Below are 12,724 nucleotides of genomic sequence, written 5' to 3' on the forward strand. Positions count from 1 at the left end.
AACACTGCTCCCTACTGCCTGAATTAGTCTCACATCTTTGCAAAGTGCAGCATCTGCCACTTCCCCTCCCCGCCCTCCAAGAACTCCTGAGGGTTGGAAACTGAGACTTAGAAAATATCTGATGGTGAAGGCATTGAGACCCCAATCAGATCTAGGCTCAGTACTCCCCCAATACATCAATCTAACCAAGTGACCTCCGACCATGAACTTGCTAGGTTTGCCAAGTATACAGTTTTTGACCAGAATGCCTGCTCAAAAAGAAACCTTCGCAGCTCTGGTCAACACCGTCGATCAGGCCATTGACAGTCTGGTCAGCGGTAGTGCAGGGCTAAGGCAGGGTAGTCCCTGTCTGTCCTGGCACCACGCTGTGCCAGGACAGCAGTCCAACTCCTAGGGGGAGGTGCCACGGGGCTTCGTGCACTGCCCCCACCTCAAGCACTGGCTCTGCACTCCCATTTGCTGGGAACCATGACCAGTGGGAACTGGGGGGAGCATGTCTGCGGGTGAGAGAAGCACATGGAACCTCCTCCCCCCTACCTAATCCCTTCCCTGGCTAGAGGCACCTTTTTAATTTTTACTCACCTGGCGGTGCTCCGGGTCTTCAGCGAGACTTCGGCGGCGGGTCCTTTGTTCGCACCGGGTCTTTGATGGCACTTCAGCAGCGGGTCCTTCAGTGCCACCGAAGACCTGGAGCGAGTGAAGGACCTGCCGCTGAAGTGCCGCTGAAGACTCAGAGCACCACCCGGTGAATACAAGCCCCCCATGTGTTTTTACATGTGTTTTTTTGTTTTTTGTTTTTTTTTAATCATCCCTGCCAGGGCCCCGTGGAAACTGTTCGAATTGGGCCCTGCACTTCCTAAACCCAGCCCTGCCTCCCATTGCTGGATCATCTAACACAGCACAGGGGTAGGGTTCAGGCTTCCCAGTGCAGGACTGCTACAACTCAGACCAAATATTTGGATGGGGATTGTAAATAGAATGTTTTTGTTCCAAAAACGTGTTATCCATCTTACCCAAAGCAGAAAGGACTCTATGAGGAGCTGTTGTTCAGCAAAACAGAACTGTATCCTTCCTTGGGCTTACCAGTGCTACAGTCAGCTATCACTTCTGTATCCCCAATGTTCCACAAAACCAAAACCTTCAGCTTCACATCAGTCATATAGCCCAGAGGTGCTCAAACTGGGGGGCATGGGATGTATTGTGAGGTGGGGTGAGAAATGTTAGGGGGAAAAAAACATACCGTGCACAGGGCCAGTGCAACCATTTAGGCGAACTAGGCGGTTGCCTAGGGCACCAAGATTTGGGGGCGCCAAAAAGTGGCGCCCCCCAAAATTTTTTTAAATGGTTGCAGCCGCTGCTGCTGGAGGGGCTGAGCTGCCGGCAGCAGCAGCTGCCTGCCGCCGGCAGCCCAAGGTGTCCCCGGTCAGGGTGCCGACTGGTCAGGCCGCCCCTGAGGTCAGTGCGCCGCCTGCCGCAGCCGGCAGCCCCAGGCGCCCCCCCGGAGGGGTCAGGGGAGCCAAAATACCGGCTGCGACCACGCAGCCTCAGGCGCTCCCCCCCCCGGGGTCAGGGAGCCGCCACTGCATCCGGGCAGCCCAGGGCGTCGCGGTGCCCCCCCCCCGGGGTCAGGGAGCCGCGAGACCCGCACGCAGGGCGGCGAAATGTCCCAGCGCCTAGGGCGCCAGAAACCCTAGCGCCGGTCCTGACCGTGCACATTTTACCCACAGCAATGAATAACTAGCAATGGTGATTCCTCCAGAAATATCAGGTCCTCAGATGGCGCTGTGCATTTTGACGGATTTCTGTTAAGTTTCCATAGCATTATACAAAGTCGTTGCCATCTGTATTTTGTTAATCCAGGAGTCCCCAACACGGTGCCCACAGATGCCATGGCGCCCACGGGGGCATCTAAATGTGCCTGCGTTCTGGCCAGCAGTGGAACACCCACCGAAATGCCGCCGAAGTTCTGTGGCATTTCGGCGGCGATGTCTCTCGATGAAGGGAGGGGAAGGTGTAGATTACTACAGACATAGGCAGCAAGTTATATACCCATGGGGTGCCCGGGCACCAGCAATATTCAGTGCCCAGGGGCCCAGTTCCACCAATGTTTGGGGCCAGGTCTCCCCCCACCTGCCGCCCCCCTGTGCCTCCCCCGAGTGTCCCCTGGCTCCCCCTTGCTGTCCCCGTGCATGTCCCCGGCCCCGGAGGGAGCAGAGCGTCCCTGCCCCTTCCCTGCAGCTCCATGCTGCCTCCCTGAAGCAACTGCTGCTGAAGTGTCCTAGTGCCCCCCATATCAACTGCCAGGGCAGACTGAACTCTGACCCTCCCCTTCCCCCTCAGACCCTTCTGTTTTCCGTTGGGACCCTCCAGCAGCACAGCCCCACCCCACCCTAGCCCACAGTCACCACTCCTTCCCCATGCTGGGCAAGGAGGCAGCCCCATCCCCCACCCCCAGTAAGGCTATAGTCAGGGGCAACAGCAGAGGAGGAGGCGCACGCAGCAGCCCCTGGCACCCACCATGGGGGAGGCGAGGGAGATTCCTGGACCTGAGAGGGGCCCCTAGGAGCACCTGCAGTGACAGTGGTGGGAGTGAGTGTGCTGCTGGGGGAGCGGGAAAGGGGGGCTCCTCCCCCAGAGCTCACTGCTGCTGGCAGGGAAAGGACTGGGGGAGTCCTCCTCTCTGGTCCCTGTCTCGGAGCAGCCTGCCTGCACTCCCTTGACTGTGAGACAAGGGACACTGGCTAAGCAGTGTGGCACACTAGGTAGCTGAGGAAGCACCCTGTGACACTTGGCAAATGACTTACATCTTTAGGGCTGGTCTACACTGAGTGTTTACATCTGCATAGCTACATCGCTCAGGGGTGTGAAAAATCCACACTCCCTCAGTGACATAGTTAAGTCAATCCAAACCCCACTGTAGACAGCAGTAGGTCAACAGAAGAATTATTCCATTAACCTAACTACTGCCTCTGGAGGAGTGGATTATCAATGCTCTGGGCCGGCTCCAGGGTTTTAGCCACCCCAAGCAGCAAAAAGGGGGGGGGGGGAAAAGCTGCAATCGCGATCTGCAGCTCTACCACCACTGCTTCAGTCTTCGGCGGCAATTCAGTGTCTGGTCCTTCATTCGGAGAGGGAGTGAGGGACTCGCCGCCGAATTGCCGCCAAAGACCCGGACGTGCCGCCCCTAGCAGCTGCTTGCTGAGCTGTTGCCTGGAGCCAGCCCCGTCGATGCTGATGGGAGAACTGCTCCCCTCAGTATGAGGCGTGTCTATGCTGAAGTGCTGCAGCGGTGCCACTGTAAAGTTTCAAGTGTAGACTAGCCTTAAGTCTCAGTATTTAGTTCCCACCCTTGCAAACAGGGAAGGAATAACCACTCAGAGACTTCAAACATGGATTCTGTTCAAAGCACCAAGGGTGTCAGTGTCAAGGCCTTCTCTGAGACATACAGACAGACCTGTCTCACCTGGCCAGTTCAGGGGCCCATAGCCCAGCTGCATAACTCTCATGGAAAACAAATAACCTATAGAACACAGAAAACACTCACCAGGTCCCTCTGCCCACAAGCATAGAATCTACTGTTTCACCCTCTGAGGCTCCCCCTGTGACATTCTGTGCCACAGAATAACACTCTGCACCCCACATTCACCACAGTGATATAATTATGACATGTTTTGTACAAAGCAACATTAATATTCTGTTAAGTTCTGTATGTGCTAGCATTGTATATGAAGCTATGAAATTTTGATATGTATGTGCCTCTGAAACGTGTTGTGAGGTTGGAAACACCCACAAGCAGCCTTTCAGGTACAACAATAAAGAGGCTAAACAACGTTGATGGCCCATTGAGGAGAATACAAACACACAAAGATTACCCCAGGAACTGTGTACAATGGAAACCTCTGAGATAGCACTTACCCAAGGGAGACTGTTTGACTAATGTCACAGCAAAAGATCTTTCCAGCAAGTTGGAAGAAGGTATAAAAGGGGGAAGTGGCATCATGACTGGGCCTCACTCCCCTACAACAACACACCTGAAAACTCCGCAGGAAAAAAGATTGAACTGGGGAGGTGCTGGTCCCAGGTGGGAAAGAAAGGATTGCTGCCTGTGTATGTAACAGCTGTAACTTGCTTGTACTACCTAACAGGGTGAGACACTCCTTGATTCAAATCCTGTCTAGTGTAGAAGACTTAGATTGCAGTTTTATTTCTTAGGTAATCTAGTACAATATTACTTATAATCACTTAACATCTATCTTCCTGTAGTTAATAAATCTGTTCTATATTTGTACCTAAAACAATGTGTTGTTTAAAATGCTAAAGGGAAATCTGTTCAGGAGCAAGAGCTAGTTCATTGTCCTCTCCACACTGAGGGAGAGGTGGGCTGGGTAATTACTTTACTCTGGTCAGGATTTTGACCAGGGTAGGACAGGGGTGCCAGGCTAAGGAGCTGTAGGGGAATAAGTTAGAGCCTTTATTGTTGATTCATGAGTAACTTAGCTGGGTGTGGCTGCTGTCTCTGCATGTTGGTGTGAGTGCCAGCTTGGACAGCCTTGCAGCTTGTCACAGTGCCACAGTGTGAGAGTGAGCCCAGGCTGGTGAGAGAGAGGGCTCAATAGTGCCCCAGTTTCAGGTTGCATCCTGGGAATATCCATCACACCCCTGTTTGCAGCTCCTGTTACCTTGCTTAAGAGTGCAAGTGTGTTTGGGGGTGGGGAAGGGCTGGTGACATGAACCACAATTTTTTGCAAAGAAAAAGTTTCAAGTAAGGGATTTCCATGCCTCAGCTATATCAGGACAATTTAATAGTTGTGCGGACGTGTCACCTGAAGCAACCTGATACTTATATTTTTACATACAGCCAGTCAAAATCCACTTCCTTATTCAATCACTATTTACAATACAGAAGAGGGGTGGGAGCGTGATGTGTGGCAGTGTATTGCTCAAGAACAAAACTTTGGGTCAGTAAGTGGCATATCCCAGCTCCTTCACAGCAGTCTGATGCTCACAGGTATGTCACTTGGGATACCTGAGACTTATTTTATTCCATACAGTCACCCAAAATCCAGCTTCCTATTCAAGCCCTATGTACAATATGAAAGTGGGGTTGTGAGGGGCAGAGGTGCATTTTTCAGCCTATTGCCAGGAACAAAGCCTTAGGTTGGCAAGTGGCATGTCCCAGTTCCTTCACAGTAGTTGCAGGGATGTTTCACTTGGGTGACCCAAAACTTATTTAGTCACTTACAGTTGGTCAAAACCCAGCTCCTCATTTGATTATTTAATAAGTAATTAAATAATTAGTAATTTACATTTTAATCACATTGATCAGATTACATTTATAAAAATTTACTCTTTCATTGATATATTTGTATATAGTTTTGGCCTTTGAAAAAGGAACTGGGAACCACAAATAAGGAGCTGATATCGTGAATAAAGAACTGGGAATAAAGAACAATCTTTAATCTCTTTAGCAACAGAAACTCCTTGAACAGGGCATAGTCTCTCTTTTACCAGGATAAACCCATGAAGGGAGGATATTTCCTTTCATTGATTTACTGCTTTATCAGATGGACCTTTTAGAGAAGATAAACTGTGACTTTAATTTAGCAGGGTTTGTCCAGCTTTTCAACAGCTGTATTGTTCTCATCAGCAGTAACTAATCCTTGATGTAAGAGTGATTCACTTGTCAGATTGATCAGGGTATCATTGCACATTTGTATTTTACTTTGTTTTATTCTTAAATCAATTTTGTATCTTTTTTAAATGAAGTTCACTGCTAATCTATTTTTATGGCTAAAGGGTCAGCTGGTATAAATCACCATAGCTCCTCTGAAATCAATGGAGCTATGAAGTTTTACATTAGTTAAACATCTGACCCAACCAGTAGATAATTTGGGTGCTCTTTCTGATTTTGGCATTCACCAAACATTTGGCAATATTGGTTAATAAGTAAAATATTGGCTTTAAAAAATCAGAACTATACCTCTTTGAATGCATTGCCCTTGAAAAAGTTCCCCGATTCAGTGTAGATTAATACAACATATAGCATAAATCAGAAGTGTTCCTTTGGTGGTTATCTGCACAAGGGACATTTACTAGAAGGTTTGTCAGGTGAAATGAAGAGCTCTTTCAGTGGCAAAGTTAGAGTTTGCAATGGGTGGGGTCACTATGTAAATAAATTACCCATGCAAATGTTGTTATAAATTAGCTTCATTGTTATGAATGACTTGCACGATATCTAATATGTTGCACAGCAATAGTTTTTGAGATCCTGGAAGTTTTGCAAAGAAGCCACTTGTATTTTCTATCAATTTGTAAGTGTCTTGGGTCAACTCTCAGTGCTAAACCTCAAAGTTGTGCATTCAGATGGGCCTAAGCCACTGTAAAAAGTCAGTAGCCTTTCATGTAAACCCAAGTTTTGTTCTGTTCTATGTAGGTTCTTACACCACTCTCACCACCATAGTATCGGAGCACCTTCCAACAGTGCATTGGAACCACGATTTGAAGACTTCAGTAACTCAGACATAGGTTAGGGGTTTTTTACAGGAATGGGTGGGTGCTATTCTGTGGCCTGCTTTGTGCAGGAGGTCAGACTAGATGATCATAATGGTCCCTTCTGACCTTAAGTCTATGAGTGATTGGCTAACACCTGTCATGTGTGGTTTCTCTCTGACTTGGGGAGAACTGTATGTGCAATGGAATGATTTGCTTTGGTTTTATTTTGATTTTAGAAGAGGAAAAAGTATGAGGAAAGTGGAATATGTGGATATTGTAAAAAAATATTGCAGAGTCTCTGTAATGTTATTAGGAACGGACTCCTTTTGTTGCCAATATCTCTTTCTCTGCTGGTACCTAAAACAGTTTTGATGTTTATCATTAGTTAAATATGGCAAGTAGTAGCTAACTAACTGATCACGTTCACTGTAATTTGCTTAAAAATATTTAGGCAGCAAACCAATAAACAGAGGCACCTTTTTTTTTCTTTTTTTTTTACTGTAAGCTCTAACAGTCATTTAGTTACATGAGGAAATCTTCCAGGAATAGAATAAATAGTGCAGTTCTGTGATTTTGCTGAACAGGGTGTGATGGTACATTCTGTGTGTTATCACTTGACAAAACCCTTGGCTAATATCACTTTGCATTTCTTTACTTTTGTAGAGTTTGTTGAATAAGTTCTCATTTTGATGTTAGGTTTGAAAGATCTGACCCATCAGTTTAGTATAGTTGTTGGCTGCAAATAAATGTATAGCAGTGTCTTGTTGTCTGCTCTCTCAGAAACTGCTTCAAGAATCTGAGTATTATTATAAATTCTATGTCCTATAAAGCATGCATCTCCTAGTGTATTCCAACCATTCATGCGGAGCTGGTCAAACCAGGAAGGAATAATGCAAAATGTTTCCCGCCAACATCCTTTTTTTGTTTGTTTTTTCAATTGAAATATTAAGGAAAAATGTTGTTGACATCTTGAATTTCAAAAAAAGTTAGCCTGCTCTGTAACTGGTTGGAAAAATGAGGAAAAAAGTTTAATGACACTTCCTGCCCAACCTTCTCTTTCCAAATTCTATTTTCTTGGGGGGAGAGGGGGTCAAAATTCAAAATGTTGATTCAATGTTTTGATGAGCTCTACCTGCATATCTTCCAAAATATCCAAAACACATGGATATAAGTATGGAAAATAATGACAGCATCAGGCTGATCATCCCACTGAATGTCAGTAAATATGTGGAACCCTTCACTTGCTGTACCATCAGAAGCATTCTTGACATGATGTTCCAGACAGGGTATTCTTTTGGCTGAGATGAATGCTGTTGTGATTGCAATTTTACTCCATAGGTTAAGAATAGAAGGAATCTACTCTGTGTACTGACCACGGAGTTTACACAGTGATTTAAATAATGGTTCTGTTCAAAGCCCTCCCCCAAATAATGTTGTGTAGTTGGGTCTTCCTGTATTGAGAGCCTGAACTGCAGCAAAACATCCACTGAACGCACCAGCTCCACCAAAACCCAAACCCAGATGTCCACCAAGATCATCCTATATGGTTCCAAGCTCAGTCATTATTTTTTCTGCTCTGCCTTGTCCAACCATACCAATCATTTCTGTAAACTGGAGAAAGCTTCCTCTGATAATATTTTTATGAAAGAACCTTAAGCAAAGGGTTATTTGTTCTTTTTCTCCATTGTCCATGGTTTTAATGGCAGTCACACTCTCAGTCAATTGCTGAAAGTATTTCTTAGGCATATACATTATTTCTTGACTAATAAGCTAATACTATATGATTTTGAAGAGCTGTGCTTATTTACTGCACATGTTTGGAACCATATTTTAGGTGGTTTCTCAACTATTTGTCACCAGAGTGGAAAAATATATGAAAAAATCCTTCATTCTGAGTTGGTTATTCCCTAAGGGAGGACTGTTATCTCTGTGATAACATAACAGTGCCACACAGACTCCAACACCTTGTTCCCAATATTGAAATGCCTATTTAAGTATTTATGCACAGTGCAATAGCTTCAACAGCAGAGACTGAGAGCAATCTGTCCCAGCATACCCATAGCCCAATGGCTAGGGAACATTCCTGACAGGGCAGGGGAGAGACCCATATTCAAGTCCCTTTGCTGCAGCGGGGGGACTTAACCCCAATTTCACACATCATAGGTGTGTGCTCTAACTACTGGGATAAAAATCTTGCTCCAGTGTTGTTTTGTGTGGGCCTGATCTGGTAGGAGGCTTCTGAGAACACCTACCTAATTGGGCCCTGCAAACAAGACAGGCTGCGGAATGCCTAGTATGAGATTCCTAGGGGAGCTTGGGTGGGAGCTAGGAGCCCAGGAGTCGAGTGAGGTGGCTGTGCACATGCCCAGTGACAGATTTTTAGGTGTCTAGTGGACTTTACCAGCAGAAATTTAGGTGCCCTAAGGGCTTTAGGCTCCAAAAGACTGAGATAAAATACAAGCTCAGCTTCTGAGTATCCAAATTTTAGATTTAGTCACTTAAAGTGGCAGATCCCAAGTTGATGGTAAAACGTCTGGTTGAAATGAATAACTACAAGACTGCAAAAATGAAAATTTAAGCATCTTCTGAAATCAACTGTGAAGACTGACAATCTGTATACAGCATTAGTTATACTCGATTGTTTCAGATTTCAGAACAAACATGGATTCATAGATTACAAAGCCAGAAGGAATCATTTTGATCAACTAGTCTGACCTCCTGTATGCCACAGGCCATAGAACTTCTCCAAAACAATTCCTAGTGCATATATTTTAGAAAAACATCCAATCTTGATTAAAAAAAATTGTCAGTGTTAGAGACTCCGCCATGACCCTTGATAAATTGTTCCAATGGTTAATTGCTCTCAAGGTTAAAAATGTATCCCTTATTTCCAGTCTGAATTTGTCTAGTTTCAACTTCACATTATCCCTTTCTTGGCTAGATCAAAGAGCCCCTTATTAAACATTTGTTCCCCATCTAGATACTTATGGACTGTGATCAAGTCACCCCTTAACCTTCTCTCCATTGAGCTAAATAGATTGAGCTCTTTTAGTCTATCACTGCAAGGTATGTCTTCTAATCATTTAATCATTCTCATGGCTCTTCTCTGAATCCTCTCCAGTTTATCAACATCCTCCTTGAACTGTGAGCTCCAGAACTGGACACAAAATTCCAACAGCAGTTGCATCAGTGCCAAATGTAGAAGTAAAATAATCTCTCTGCTCCTACTTGTGATGGCCCCGTTTATGCATCTCATGATAGTATTAGTGTTTTTAGCCACAGCATTACACTGGCAGCTCATGTTCAGCTGATTATCCACCATGACCCCCAAATCTTTTCAGACTGCTTCTTAGGACAGAGTCCCCCATTCTATACGTATTGCCTACATTCTTTGTTGCTAGATGTATACATTTAGCCTTATTAAAATGTACAGCGTTTGCTTGAACCCCGTTTACCAAGCGATCAAGATTGTTCTGAATCAGTGACCTGTCCTTTTCATTATTTACCACTCCACCAATTTGCGTCATCTGCAAACGAGGTCAGGGATGATTTGTGTTTTCTTCTTGGTCATTGATAAAAATGTTAAAATAGTGTAAGCCAAGAACTGATCCGTGTGCAACCTCACTGAACACACACATTGTAAACAGGGAATCCTCATCAAGCCAATCACATTTTGAGACCAATTAGCCAGCTTTTAATCTATTTAATGTGTGGCATTAATTATATGTCATTCTAGTTTTTAAATCAAAATGTAGTGCAGCACCACATCAAATGATTTACAGAAGTCTAAGTATATTACCAAACTTGTAATCTACCAAACTTCTAATCTTATCAGAAACAGATATCACGTTATCTTGACAGGCTCTACTTCCCTTAAACCCATGTTGATTTGTATTAATTACATTAAGTGAGCCCTGCATAAGCCACTCCATTATATTGTATGGGATTGATGTCAGACTGACACCTATCATTACCCAGGTCATCCCATTTACTCATTTTAAAATTAGACACAATATTAGGTTTCTTTTGGAACTTTCTCAGTGCTCCAAGATTTATTGAAAATCAACATTAATAATCCAGTGAAATCCTCACTAATTTTTTTAAAACTTGGATTCAATCTGTCTTTAGTAGCTTCTATTTAACATCACCTAGAGATACCAGTGATATGGAAAGTGTTATAATCACTATATGATCAGACCATATGGTCTTCCCCCCCCCCCAATTCAGAACAGAAATATTTATTGCACTTCTGTCTTTTCTGCATTATTATTGATAATTCTACCATTTCCATCTAGTAACAGACCAATGACATTGTGAGGATTATTTTTATTCCTAATAAATTTTAAGAACTCCTTATTGTCCTCAACTCTACTGGCCATAGATTTTGCCTTGTGTCCCTTTGCTTCCCTTATCAATTTTCTACAGTTCCTAACTTCTGATTTTAGTCATTACTATCTATACAAGTTATGAATTCTAAGACCACACAGCCTGGTCTAGATAAAAGTTGTTAAACAGGTCTGTTCTACACACAGGGATGTGGGTTTATCTCAGTTTACATATAAGCAGTAAACAGGGGCATCATGCTAACAAAGGGAGGAGATTACAGGAAACAATGTGTTTTAGCAAACACCACAGGGGAAACAAACAGCATGGAGCTTCCTTTACCACTAAACTCCATGTTGCCTTCCTCACAGCTTGAATAAACTGTACTTTGAGGGGTAACCTTCAGACAAATCCATTTAAAAGATTCATTGGACTGTGACAGAAAGGAACAAAGACTTTTCACCTAGGAAGATAAAGAAACAATACTTGAACTTCTGGAGGAGATCCTGACCAAGGAGGGAGTCAGTCATCTTGCTGGAAGACTGTGGGTAAAGAAGGAATAAAACCACACCCAGACTGTTCTCAATTGCTTCTTGCTAGGTTAAGTTTCAGTCACTAGAAAGATAGTTTCACTTTCATTTGCTTGAAACCACTTTTTATACTTGAAATCCTATCTTTTGTTAATAAACTTGTTTTTAATCTAAGCCATCACTGCTGTGTTTGAGTTAAAGTGTCTGTTAAAGTCAGTCAAAGTAGTAAGCTGTGCATTGTGTCTCTTTAGAGTAGAGAATGGACCTTAGCATTCCTCTGAATGTTGCAGGACAAGATTGGACATTGCAGAGCACAGGGGTTTGGGAAAATTCAGGACTGGGGATGTGACGATGACATCAGCTGGACTACGTCATAGTCTAATGTGGGACTCAATCTCTCCTATGGAAGCCATTCCACTTTAAGTATTCATTGAACCAGAGAGGAAATTAAGAATAACTCGAGCAGAGAGGGAATTGAACAGGGGTTTAATAAAAATACAAAAAATCCCCAAAAGTTGTTCACTGTTATTGTTGATATTTGTGGTGTTAGTTATTTTTCTGTTATTGTGTGGGGGTTGGGGTCTATAACTAAAGCCCTACTTAATTTGCAATATTGCCGATCCCACATTAAGCTTGCACCACAGTTTTGCCAGCTGCCCAACGCTGATGCAGGAGCCCCAGGCAGTTGATGGCCAGGGCTCCTGCTGTCAGTCCTGGGTGGTGGGCAACTAGGCCTCCCACTGTCAACCCTGCACATGGTGGGGCTCCTGCTGTCAGTCTTGCATATTACTAACTAATATAGTTGCAGCAAAAGGTCTGGTTATCAAAAAAATTAGCAGGCATACCATAATACTTGAATATTCATATTGTTCCAGCAAATTTTTCTTAAAATGGTCTTCTGTGGATTTTCCAAATTACCACAATATAAAGGTCCATTATTACTTTTCTGCAATTTTCCAGGTCTTGTCTGCAGCTCAGCCAGTTATTTGACAGCCATCCTGTGATTCAAGTAGGGCCTAATCTAGGGTCTGATACAGGCTCCCAAACACACATAAACACGTGCACGTGTTTATATTACTGATACCCACAACACAGCTGTGCTTTTCTTACCATCTCATCCTCCTTTTGCTTTGAAGGGGCATGCCCTGATCCTCTCTCCTTTGTTATGCTCCTAAAGTCCATTGGAAGAAACTGTTCTGGAGTCAGCTTCTCACTTTAAACAAGCTTGTTATATTTAGGAAACTATTTAAAAAAAACAAATGGGGAATTTTATCCACAACTTCTACTCTTGATATTTGGTCTAGGTTAGAGTACAGGTGATCTAAAAAAATCTGCTCAGTACTCCCCCTCAGTAGCTACCCAACCACCCCATGCCTACA

This window comes from Chelonoidis abingdonii, chromosome 3 (genome assembly GCF_003597395.2).
Source record: "Chelonoidis abingdonii isolate Lonesome George chromosome 3, CheloAbing_2.0, whole genome shotgun sequence".
NCBI classification, from domain to species: Eukaryota; Metazoa; Chordata; order Testudines; family Testudinidae; genus Chelonoidis; species Chelonoidis abingdonii.